General features: G+C 38.4%; 1 long non-coding RNA gene across 1 annotated transcript in view; it reads left to right on the forward strand.

The window, feature by feature from the left end:
* The window catches only part of LOC140917283 (uncharacterized), a 67,597-nt gene extending 55,838 nt beyond the window's left edge, over positions 1-11,759 (forward strand). The window contains exons 2-3 of the long non-coding RNA XR_012160781.1: positions 4,787-4,880; positions 11,479-11,759. This is a non-coding gene — a long non-coding RNA (uncharacterized LOC140917283). The remainder of the gene's footprint in view (positions 1-4,786; positions 4,881-11,478) is intronic.
* The last annotated feature ends 744 nt before the right edge of the window (positions 11,760-12,503 follow it).

A 12,503-nucleotide genomic window follows, 5' to 3' on the forward strand; every position in this document is an offset into this window, starting at 1 on the left:
TTTCTGTTGCCAGAAGGACAGTGAAATTTGTTTTCATTCTGAATTGCAATGAATAATTGAAATATCAAACGTTTTCATAGAACAGAAAGTTTTGAAAACTTTTGATTCAGGAATGGACATTTTTGATCTAAATTAAATGTTTAAACGTTCCTAAATCAAAATATATCATTTATGGGAGAACTTTTGCTGACACGCATGCTATAATAGTTGATGTATTTTCCCTGGAATACATCCTTGGGCTCACTTTTGGCCTTACCTTAATGGTGGCTGCTTGTAAGCTATATATCTTAACCTGTCACCAAATCATTAGTATCAGTTCCTAAAATATACTGCAATAATTTAGCAGTGCAGCGATACTGATCTTAATGGAATCAGACATCAGTAGTTTTGCTATTTCCTCTATGGATTCTGGATTCTTCTATTGAACATTTGCTAAAACAGTTGTTCATCAGCCATGCACATATTCCTGCCAAGCTACAGGAAATTACTTCTATTCATGTTTTTAATTTCAGTCCCCAGCAGAAGTGCATCTTTTCTGTTTGGCACTCAGTCTGGTTTCATAAAAGAAACATGGTCTTGTACAATAATACAGAAACATTTGTTTTTTCTTAGGTTAATAGCTGGGCTCTTACGACAGCTTTCTTGTTAGGAATGGAAAATTATGGCAAATATCCCAAATTATATTGTTCTATATTAAAGCCTCATTATTTAGATCTTTTATGTTTAAACAAAAATGTAACTCAGAAACTCCAAACTAAACTCACCTTGTTTATTTTTAATTGTATGCTCTTCAAAGCAGTGAATGTTTCCTTCTGTGTTTGGAAAGTGCTAGTATGCTTTGGGTGATGTCACAATCTTCTTAATATAGATTATTAATGATTAATGTATTATATTATTGATTAATTTATGTTCAAACAAAAATTCAGATATGTCCCTTGAAACAACTGTGATCACCACTAGTTTGTTTATCCTGTATACATTTTGCAGTAGAACTAGTGACAACTGCTAGAATAAATAAAGAAATTCAATTAGTTGTTCATCATAAACATTCTTAGGGCTCAGATCTCCACTGTGCTCCAGAAAAGCATGGAGAGGGGAGGCTGACAGAGCTGATCATGTGTCTCTCGTTTTTCTCTGCTTGGTCCCAGAGTAACTTAAAAATTGCAGAAGGAAAATGTATCTTGTTCTACTGGCAGAAGAACTTCCACCAGTAGGGAATTGGGTAAAGTGGAGCCTTGCTCTGCCATGCCCTTATGCCTCTCCTTCCCAGGCTTGGTCCCTCTCCTGCTGTGCCTTTTCCCTCCCACTTATGCAGGGTGGCACTGCTCCAGCCTAGAAGATGGTGGCAATGGGTCACAGAGCCCCCTCCCCCATCTTTACCACAAGTTCAAGGTGCAACTATGCAAGGGAAATTCTCTAGGGAGAATCTCAACAGTTAACTTAGTGGATTGGAGAACCTGGCCCATTAGAATTTGTCTTTTTTGGCTTAATACTAATTGCCTGCAAACTGTGGTCCTGATGTAGCAATGTGATCTAGGAGCAGGCTGCTTCGCATACATGGAGACCCACTGAAATCAGAGAGGCTCTGCGTGGGGGTGAAGAGGGCAGTCAGCCTGCATATATGACAATGTTGTGAAGATTTTACTGGAAGTCAGTGTAGCTAGCCCAGAAGAAGTAAAGACTCCTCTATTCATCAGACATGCTTAGATGAGTTAGAGGCTCCTAAGTCTTTATTGTCCAACTACTGTGTTCCTTGTGCACCCACTTCTGTCACTGATTGGGCTCTAAGTATCCAAAAAGGCTGAACATGAAATGCATTTTTTGAATTAAGATATGAATTATAGCCAAGGAGGGACTTTCTTGGGGTTTGTTTCATAAAAAGTTTGCTGTGAAAGTGAATGTTCTCAAATGGCAGTTCCACAACTAATGTTGGTATGCTGAACTTTGCTCATTTTCAGTGCAATTTGGTAATATGTTAGAACACTGGAGATTATTTTGTGAATTGTATTTTCATCATAGCCTACTTAGAGTGAAAACACCAGAAACAGCAAAAACTATAAGCAATTTGTTCGATTCCCTCAGTTCCCCAGCTATTTAGCTATCCAGGACAATGTTGTGTCTTTGGATGACCGTTAATTTTAAGCACGTGGCTTATAAGACATTGATGGTCTCACTGTTCCCTTTTATCTGGATGGATGAACAAGGATGTCTTCCTAGAGATTAATACAGTGTCCTACAATATTTTGATAGACACTCATTCAGATGCTCATTGATCCCCCTCCCTCCCCCACCACCACCACCACCACCTTAACCAAAGACTGGGTTGTGGCTGGGTTTGTGAGTTTGTGTGTGTGGTTTTTGGAAAAAAAGGGGGGGGTGAGAAAACCTGGATTTGTGCTGGAAATGGCCCACCTTGATTATCATACACATTGTAAAGAGAGTGGTCACTTTGGATGGGCTATTACCAGCAGGAGAGTGAGTTTGTGTGGTGGGGGGGGGGGGCGGAGGGTGAGAAAACCTGGATTTGTGCTGGAAATGGCCCAACTTGATTATCATACACATTGTAAGGAGAGTGATCACTTTAGATAAGCTATTACAAGCAGGAGAGTGGGGTGGGAGAAGGTATTGTTTCATGGTCTCTGTGTATATAATGTCTTCTGCAGTTTCCACAGTATGCATCCGATGAAGTGAGCTGTAGCTCACGAAAGCTTATGCTCAAATAAATTGGTTAGTCTCTAAGGTGCCACAAGTACTCCTTTTCTTTTTGCGAATACAGACTAACACGGCTGTTACTCTGAAAGCTGGCCTCTGAGAGAGTACTCAAAGACTGTGACAGCTAGGTGCAGAGAGGAAAGGGTGATTTACTTTCCTCTGCAGCACAAAGAAAGTGACCCCAAGGACATTAACTCCAGTGCCATCCCCCATGAATAAGTGACTCTCCAGTAGGCCAAATGAGGGCAGAGGTCCAAAGGCCCCAGATGCAGTAGAGGCCTCCATGGCCACCAGCCAGCAATGCACTAGAAGTGGCAGAGGGGACGCAGCAGAAGGAATGATTTACGGCATGGTCCCCCTTCAATTCCTTCCTTTCACATGCTACAGGGCACTGAGCCTGGGGCCACTGTGTCCCAGCAGGGCTCTGGAATGCTGTCCTCCGAATGTATCTTGCCTGCCCATTCAGCCTCCCCTACTAGCTGCCTCCCCAAGCCCAACTAGTGGGTGGTGGAGCTGCACAGTCCTGAGTTCCCTTGGAGGCCTCCACAACTCCTAGTGTCTCATCACAACTTTGGAGGCTTTGCGTGTCCTGTACTTTGGACAACAGAGCCTATGTTCTATCTAGTCAACAGAACTCTGCCAGACACTCTGACTCTCACAGCAACAGCAAACAACCAGTGACCATGATTCCACTGGTCTCCACTATCTCACCAGGCCTTCTATCTTCATTTCCTTGGTCCTTAATTTCACCTTCCACCCTGTCCATCCTCTTCCCTATGTTCACACCCCTCCTCCCCATCTCCTGGGCTCTTCATCCTCCCATACACTCCTAACTTTACATATTTTCTCTCCTCCTTCTTGTTACATCCATTCAGCCCCTCTTATTAAACTTCCTCCCCCAAATGTGTGTAAGTATTAATAGGTATCATAACAATTTCAAGACATGCACATGAGCTAGAGTGGTCACATGATCTCTTGCACTCCCTTTCCCCTATCACGCCCCACTTTTTGTTGCTCTCACTTGTTTACATCTTGTCTTCTAGTTAAATTGTAAGCTTTTTATGACAGGTAATGTGTCTTTCTTATTTGCTCATGACGCACCTACCGTATTTTGGGTTCTCATAAAAAATAATGAATAACAATAAAAGGACCAGACACAACTGCAGTCTGTGTGTGTGCACACCTAAGTTGCTGTTGGTTTCCAGCCAACCCAAAAGACAAGGATGTGTGAGCTAAGAGGCATAGCTGAGCTAGCTGATGTAGAGCAAAACACATGTTACGCCTTAGTAGGGGGCAGAAGTTAATGCATTAGATTTTTTTGTTTTATTCCTGTCTGGCCATCTATTTTTTTCTTTAGTAAGTGTGCTGATCCATTACATGGATGTTATACAGTCCTATTGCTACCTTAGACATCCTTTCAGTCTAACAATTACCACCTACAATGAATATAGTTGTCTTTTGAGGCTGTTCCACAGACGACATCAGTGGCTGAAATTTGTGGAGTTTTGTGATAATACCCAGTACCTTTTTATTCCGGAGATTTTTATGATATTCTGATAACATTACATTGATTCACCATGCAATTCCAAGTCTTCCACTGACATGAATAAAACACTTACCTTGTAGAAGGAAACTTGGCTTCAGTTAAAGGGTTTAGGTCTTCTAATATTCAATGATGAAACAAGACTTTGCAACTTAACATTCAAATGCAACCCAAGCCAAAATTATTTTGATTTGCTATGCCCAGGATGACCAAAAACTTCTACTGACTTTTGGCAGTCAGACCAATATACCATTAAAGATGTACTGCATTTTATTTTATGGTACATCATTCACTGCTGTGAAGTCAACACCTGAGCACACACAGCATAGTACAGAGGTGCTGTACAAACGCAGATGTAGATGCAGCCACTGAGCTGAAGATCTTATCATCTAAGATGACCTCAGTGCAAAGGGTGGTGGAGGAGGAGACAATGAATTATACATGTAAATTACATTCTATGAGCTCATTCTATTAAGGCACATTCTACTATTTTTTATTTTAATTTTGTAATTAAATATTGTCTTTTTCCAGTTGCCAGCAGATGCCTAACCCAACTGCCATCAGCTTAGCCCTTAAGTACTGACTGATTCTTTGTGTCATGGGAGAATCTGTGAGTGGTGAAAATGTAAGTGTTTTTTACAGCAGTCAAATAGCCTAATATATATGGAGTTAGTAGAAATAGTGGACCAGAGCCTCAGTTGTAGGTGAGGCACTAATAGCACAAGTCATGGAGGCAATAGGGGATCACATAGATGATATTGCCCCCTACTGTTGGTTGACCATATACTTGTTTGCTCTCCAGACAAAAGTTAGAGCAGCCTTCCAGCTTCTCTAATTTAACATTAGCTGTTTATGGCCCTAACGGGCTGAAGTACCAGCCTGGGATTGGCACAGATTTAAGGCATGTGGTTCACATACCTTTTTTCCTCTAGCCACACCACCTACACTGTTAGCAGGGTGAAGGATAGCATAGGAGCCTGGCACTATACCACCATACTGAGGTGATCCTCCCAAGGCCAGCTATGCCAACCTTACAGTCCTGTTCCACTAGTGATACAGCTCACATTGACAACTCTGTGGACGTAGCCCTTAGAATTTACCAATATTCTGTAGTATTTTTCCTATTTGGTAGAATTTTTTTTAAAATGGAATACCTTTGTATCAACATAATCAGAAAATTAGAATGAGAGATTAAAATTACATTCTCAGTCAGAAGTACTAGTAAGCATGGGTATACTACCATAGTGTGTGTGTTGACTTTCCATATGTAATTTGTGGGGTTGGATTTTCTCACTGCACTAGAAAAAATTGTTTGCAAATGTTTTGATAAAACAGTCCTGTGTGCAAGCCTTTGCCGTTAACAGCCCTGGCTAAAAGAAGAACTGGCTTAAACCTTACCCCAGACTTAGATATAAACCAAAACCTTTTTTCAGAGGTTCAGATCAGTTTGATTTAACACCTTTTTTATTTATCATTTCATTCTTCTGATATGCTTGTCTGCCGTCAAATCTGAATTTTCAGCTTTAGACCAGATAGGAAATGGGACAAGAGAGCATGTTTTTGTGCTATTTCCCTCCTAGCTGAAGTCATAGCATTTTCCATGCCATTTCTGTTTTCTGCCTATGTGGTTGTTGTGCAAATTACTGATGTATGAATCTCGCTACCTGCCATTTCAGGATGAGAAGAGGTTGAGTGTCTGAGGAGTGTGGGCGGTGCGGGTGGTCATTGACTAGTACTTAAGGTCAATAGCAGCACCATGAGATTTATAGCTCTGGCTGCCTCAGAATAAGTGTGGCTGGCTAATTTTAAATAGAAAAATAATATATAACAAAAATATTTGTAAGAGCTAGTAAATAGTATTTGGTCTTTGAATTGGGCAATTATGTATTATGAGTGGATGCACCCTGTGCTCTTGTTTTCTGCATATCAAGAGAAGCAGCATGTCACTGACCTATGATATCTTAAAAAGAATATACAGTTCATGTAGGTTAGACATGCTTCCCCATTCTTTCCCCAAATCCTTGCAGTATATGGAGTTGCGTATGGAGCTAGGCACAAGTCAAGAAACACAGAGAGGGAGGAGGACAGATCTTCCCCACTTTCCTCAGGTTGTGGTTTACCTCTGCAGAGCTTACCTAATGGCTCTGTGAAACATTGTGTCCCTCACCCGGAGGCAAAGGGGGAGAAGACAGAGAGACCTGTGCAGTGCCGGGGCACAGCTTCCTTCAATCCACCCATGCCCAGCCCTCTCCCATGTCTTCGCACACTGCTTTGCTGGGTGATCTTTAGAAACAGGGCTTTGCACTTCACAGAGGGTCTGCCCCTCCCCAGCTTCCGTATCCAGCTCTCCCACCCCTTTAACAGCAGAACTAGAATGCTGTTGCTCTTTGTGGGACTTCTGCACTACAGTTGAGAGGATAGACTTGCCCCACACCAATTAGCTCAGGGGAGTAAAAATAGTTTCCATGTATAGCAGACATTATTGTATGGGATATGCACACTGTATATTTGCATATATTTTGCAAGGCTGTGCAGAATGAGATGTCCTATTCTTCCTATCCAAGGAGAGTGTTATTCATAATCTCGTTGAATCAGGAATATTATTGCCAAGCATGCTAAACTCACTCACAATATGCAGTGCTTCCCCTTGTCATTCTGACACATTAACTGCCCTGGATAAATGGTTTAATTCCTTAGGTAGTCATATTACAGTGTCACCAAACAAATAACCTTTTAAACAATAGTTTAGATCTTTACATGGCTGTTTTCAGTATGCGTTTTTAGACCATGCTGTGTGGCACCCCCTGTAACACAGGAATGATAAAATGATAATACTTGCACAATTAGATTTCCCAATACACAGCTATTTATTATTGGGAAGAGCCTATATAAAGCTGAACATTTTGGAAACCAAATCCTTTTATTGTTAGATGTTTGGAGGAAAAACATCCTTTAGTTATTAGTGCAGATTTTAAACTGACAAGTCTCAAAGGCAGAATACTGTCTCTTTGATCTTAAAGGGGTTGTAAAAGGATGGTCTCACTTGGGTTTGTTCAAATATTTGCAGGTAAATTCTGATAATCCAAACTGAATCAAAGCTACAGAATTTAGCATAACTGATTTGCATATCAAGAGCCTCAAAATAAATACCCATTCAGATATCTTAATAGTTGTAGAAAACTAATGGCTTTAAACAAACGTAGCTAATGGTAGAGCTGAGCCAACCATTCATAGCGAACATTTTATTTGATGGATTTTACTTCTTAGACTATTCATGAATTGTTCGTGTCTAGATTTGTCACTTTTTTACAAATTGTTTTTCTATTTGTAATTCTTCAAATATTTCATGGAAAGAAATCTCAATGCATAGACTGCTCACAAACTATTCACCCTGAGTATATGTACTTGGTCCTGTTACTTATTTTATTTCATTACTAAAATGAAATAAACAAAATAAAATGAACTAATATTTCATTACTAAAATGACTTATTCACATTATTATATATCTGGCTGGCTGAGAATAAATGCAATAAAGTGGAGGAAGATCTGATCAACTTAATGGAGCCAAAATCTTTTAAAAATTCTGCTCTTAAATCCATATTTAGACATGTAAATAAAAATGGCTTGATTTTCAGAGGTAATTAACACTCACATGTCCCATTCATCCAATAGGAGTTACAAGTACTCAGCACTTCTGAAAATCAGATCTCTTTTTAGGTAAGTGTCTTAACATGGATTTAAGTGATTAACTTTAGAAAACATCGTGCTTGCTTTTTGATTCTCTTATGGAGTGGGTTGAAGCAATTTGTGGAATTAAATGGTAAGACAGCAGAATTTAGGGAATTTTTGGACACTTGAAAACTTTTCAAAGCCATATGACTCAGGCCTTACTATTACGCTATTGTAATATTATAAAGTGGGGTGATATAAAAGCTTTTTTTTCCGGCTTCACGTTGCTATTTTGGATTTTACACTGGCAACGAATGCCTAAAAGTAACACTGATTCAGGGGTTTGGAAATTGTTTTAATGGGAGACTTTCCTGTAAGAAAAAACTTCCCAGGAGAACAGTTTTTCAATAGTTTACTTGACAGTCACCATTTTATATATTCCAACTGCTTGTGGTGTATAAAAGCTTTCCCTTCTGATTGATCCTTAAATGATGTCATAAGACTGGGTTTCTGACATCAGAGTTCATTCCCCTGCTAGGTCACACATTCAATATTATGACGCAGTAACCAATGCAAATCTTGCTGGCAGACGAAACAGGGACACTTACAACTTCACTACAGCACCGCATAATAGGAGAAGTTAAATAGAAGTAATATATAAATGCTACTGCTGGAGAAACTGAGAAAATAACCAACTTCTTTGAGGAATCACAAAAAAAAAAGTCCATTGTCAATTCTAGTTTCTCACAAAGGGGAAAGCCAAAAACATGCAATTTTCTACAAAGGCAGCACTCCTAGCATTGGAGATGGGATAGAGTGCTGAGGGCGGCACTTGGCAACTGCATCGCTCCAGTCTGCCTTCTGATGATGGCATTACACTCTGACACTAAACTTCTCTGTTAGTGTTGCCAGAGCTCCCACAGTTCAGCACCTGCAGCCCAGCTGCTCCCCTGCTGCTCGGAGTTACTGGGGTTTCAATACTCTGCTTTGTCCACCTTTTGACTCACTAACTTGCTGCTTTATTACTCTATTGCTTGAATATTTACACACCTTTTCACTGCCTTATTTTGCTATTTGCTCAGTTAACATCCAAACCACCACAACTCACCTGGCTCCAAAACTTCCATCTACTCAGTAACAATATTCTACCATTACTTTTCCACCTTGCTTATCATGATTTTTCTTGGACCTATTATTTCCTCTCTCTTCTTCCTTCCCTTCTTCTCTCCACAAAGCCTGTAGAGCATAAATAAGATATCCAGACCTTCTCCATAAAGAACTGGACTGAGAACACCAACTCTTTTCATACAGCATATCAAACAGCCATCAGTTGGTAACAACTCTTGGTCACCACCTACAAGTATCAAATTCAAAGCAGTGACCTCCATATGAAAGGTGTCCTGAATTGTCCTTACTTTATTGAACATATACACGTTTTCATTTCAATTCTGCATAACCCTGCCTTAAATTTTCAGATAAATATATGGGCAATTGTATGGCTAATTTACATGCTCAACTACTGTAACTGCATATGCAGTGTGTTTAAAAAAATAAAGAGAGTGTAAGAGACCAATTTCACTTCTAACTGAAATATTTCCCTGACTTTGGAAATTGTTCCTTCTACTTTTGCCCAAAATAGCCCATATCAAATTTCCAAAAATATGTAATGCATGTGCAAATGACATATCTGCATGCAAATAGGGCTGCTAATGAAGACTCTAATGATTTGATTGCAGGTACAGATGTCCACCTGTATGTATGTATCCACCTATATCCAGGGTTTTCCATGAGCAAATCTTGTAAACATACTTTCAGAAGCTTGCTTAAGGCCCGATGAACATTTAACACTATAGGCTTGATTCTCAACTCACTTACATGAATGCAAATTAGGAGTAACTCCAATAGAACTAGACTGGTATATAATCTGTTTAAGTGAGATCACAATCAGGCCTTATGCATCTCAAAAGTAATAAAGAGGTTACTAGATGTAACATAATTTGTTTCTACCAATCAGGATGTTTAGCTACAGAATAACAGCATGTTTGTTTTCTTGCTAATGAAAAGATACAAACTTTAAACATGAATTAAGTAATATACAGCATCTTTTCACCAATTAGTTTTATATACCAGTGCATTGCAATTTTTATTGCAGTTGCGGCCTGCTCTGGTGTGGTGCTGTGCTGAACCTCTCCTTAAGCGGTACTGAGAAATCTCAACTCCCATTGAGTTAAGGATGCTGAGTGCTTCATAAAATTGAGCCCATGGTTCTTAATAGCATTTCTGTCACCAGAAATAAATCCTTTTACGGGTTTAGCTTAGGTTGAATGCTGTCTGTCTGGTTTCACTAAATCTAATTGGAATGCAGGATGCTCAGAGTTGAGCCCTAGGTACAAAACCGTGGGGGATTTCAAAACCATAGTCCTAGGTTCCGATTCTTTAAATATTAATACGCTTGCTTGACTTTCGGAGCATGAGTAGTTCCACTGATTTATATAGGACTAGCCACATGCTTAAAGATAAACACGTGTAAGCTTTTGCAGGAGCAGGTCTTAAAACCAAAAACAGGAAAAGTTCCAGTAGTGTATTCCCATTTCCGTGCTGGAGTATTGCCCTCATTTCAGTGCTGCAGTATTGCCCTCAAAAGTCCCTGTAAATTGAAATAAGACTCTCTCTCTAGGTTTATGCCACTTTGTTTTTGCTTTACAATGATTGTCATAAAAATAAATTAATATTGTTCCACTGTGTATGTGTTTTATACCTCTTTTTCATACAAATAGGTACATGAAAAAAACATTTGCTCTCCTTCTTTTATAACGGTCTTTGTTACAAGAATTTGACTTCTGAATTTTAATGCCTAATATGATCCTTGAAAAGCTATAAACTTTTAAAAGACTTTAAACATAAAGTGAGAGCATAAATTGCCAGGGAGTCTGTCGTTTGATCCCAGGAAATCCTGATTAATAGCTTTCAGCTTTTGTCAGACCACCCTGAATGCATTTTGGAAAACAATTGACTAATTTTATGGCCATTTAGATTGTAATTCAACTTACTAAATTTATAACAAATTAAAAAAACCACTAAATGAAGGCACAAGAATTTATAGTTCTTCATATAAGCCCATATGCTGAAAACCTATTTCTTGGTCTATTTATTTCACTCTATATATTCATAATTCTGTTTGATTACTAAATTTATATGATACTTTTAATGCAAATAGAGCCTGATCCCAAAGCTCATTGTAGTCAACAAAAATACTTCCACTGGAAATAATTCCATTGACTTCAACAGGCTTTGGATCAGGCCCTATGTATTTAAAAGTGAAACTATTTTTTTTTTATTTTAGAAGACATTCTTGGCAGATGATAAATGTCTAAAAAAATGTTTTCAAGATAATTTGCTAAATTATCATCTGTTTCTGTGTATTGTATGTACAGAGCGTATAAAGGGCGTGTGGAACTTGGGGATGGACATTCACCTTTAGTTGCAGTACAAATTGAGAGTAAGAATTAATGTTAATTCTAATATAGGGCTATATTCTGTTATTGTTACTCAGGACCAAATCACTTGAAGTGTGAACATCCTCAATTCTCATTAAATACAATGAGACTCAAGGGCTCTGGCTACCTCACAGAGTGGGGCCCTGGACCTCTATTGAAGCAAAACTTCCAAAGCCTTGAATGGGAGTTTGTCCTGGGCAAAGATTTGAGTAAAGATGGAAGAATTTGGTGCATACAATGATTTTACCACATAAAATATCAGAATCTTCCTGCGTAAAGGACTTCATCATATTCATGTGTACGGCACCAAAGGAAATTTTTTTAACATTTTATCAAAAAATTGGGTTGTCTATTGAAAACTCAGTGTTAGTATTTTTTTTAATATAAACTATTCCAGAGGAGACGCTTTCTAAAATTCAGCCATGAAAGGATGAGTAACATGAGTAACTGAGATAATAGAGAAGGATTTTACTTACTGTGTAAAATATAACCAGTCAGAATTAAAAAATACTTGAAGAAAAACAGTTAAGTAGCAATAATGAGAATATACTTGCATTGCATGCTGCTGTAAAAGCTTTGGATCAAACTTGTATTGTCTTTCCATTAAAAATTATAATTTTCCAAGGAAGGGTGAATGCATTTTACTATTCATAAAATGTCTGTATCTCTTTAATATGGAAAATAAAACATTTTTAAAATTAGTGTTTATCTCTGATTGTAATACACTCAAAGGCCTAAGCTTTCTACTGTTAAATAATAAAAGTCCCATTATTTTCCTAGCTTCACTTTGCTTGAAGTGATTGATGTAGAATTTTACTGCCATCCAATGGCAAGCACCTATTATAGCCTAAGTAAATGTCTAATGCTTTTTGATCAAATTGCAGTCTAGGGAATTTAACTTATGTAGTACACTTAGAATTTACATCAATACATCTCTGTTCGTTACACAGTGAGAAAGAAATATGAATACAGTTTCAATTTATTGTGTTTTCCTAATTCAATTTAACTGTGAATTACTAATATTGCTGTACATAATTACCTAAATGAATAAATCAACCTAGGCTACTCACTAAAAAGAACA

This window comes from Lepidochelys kempii, chromosome 9 (assembly GCF_965140285.1).
Source record: "Lepidochelys kempii isolate rLepKem1 chromosome 9, rLepKem1.hap1, whole genome shotgun sequence".
Taxonomy (NCBI): domain Eukaryota; kingdom Metazoa; phylum Chordata; order Testudines; family Cheloniidae; genus Lepidochelys; species Lepidochelys kempii.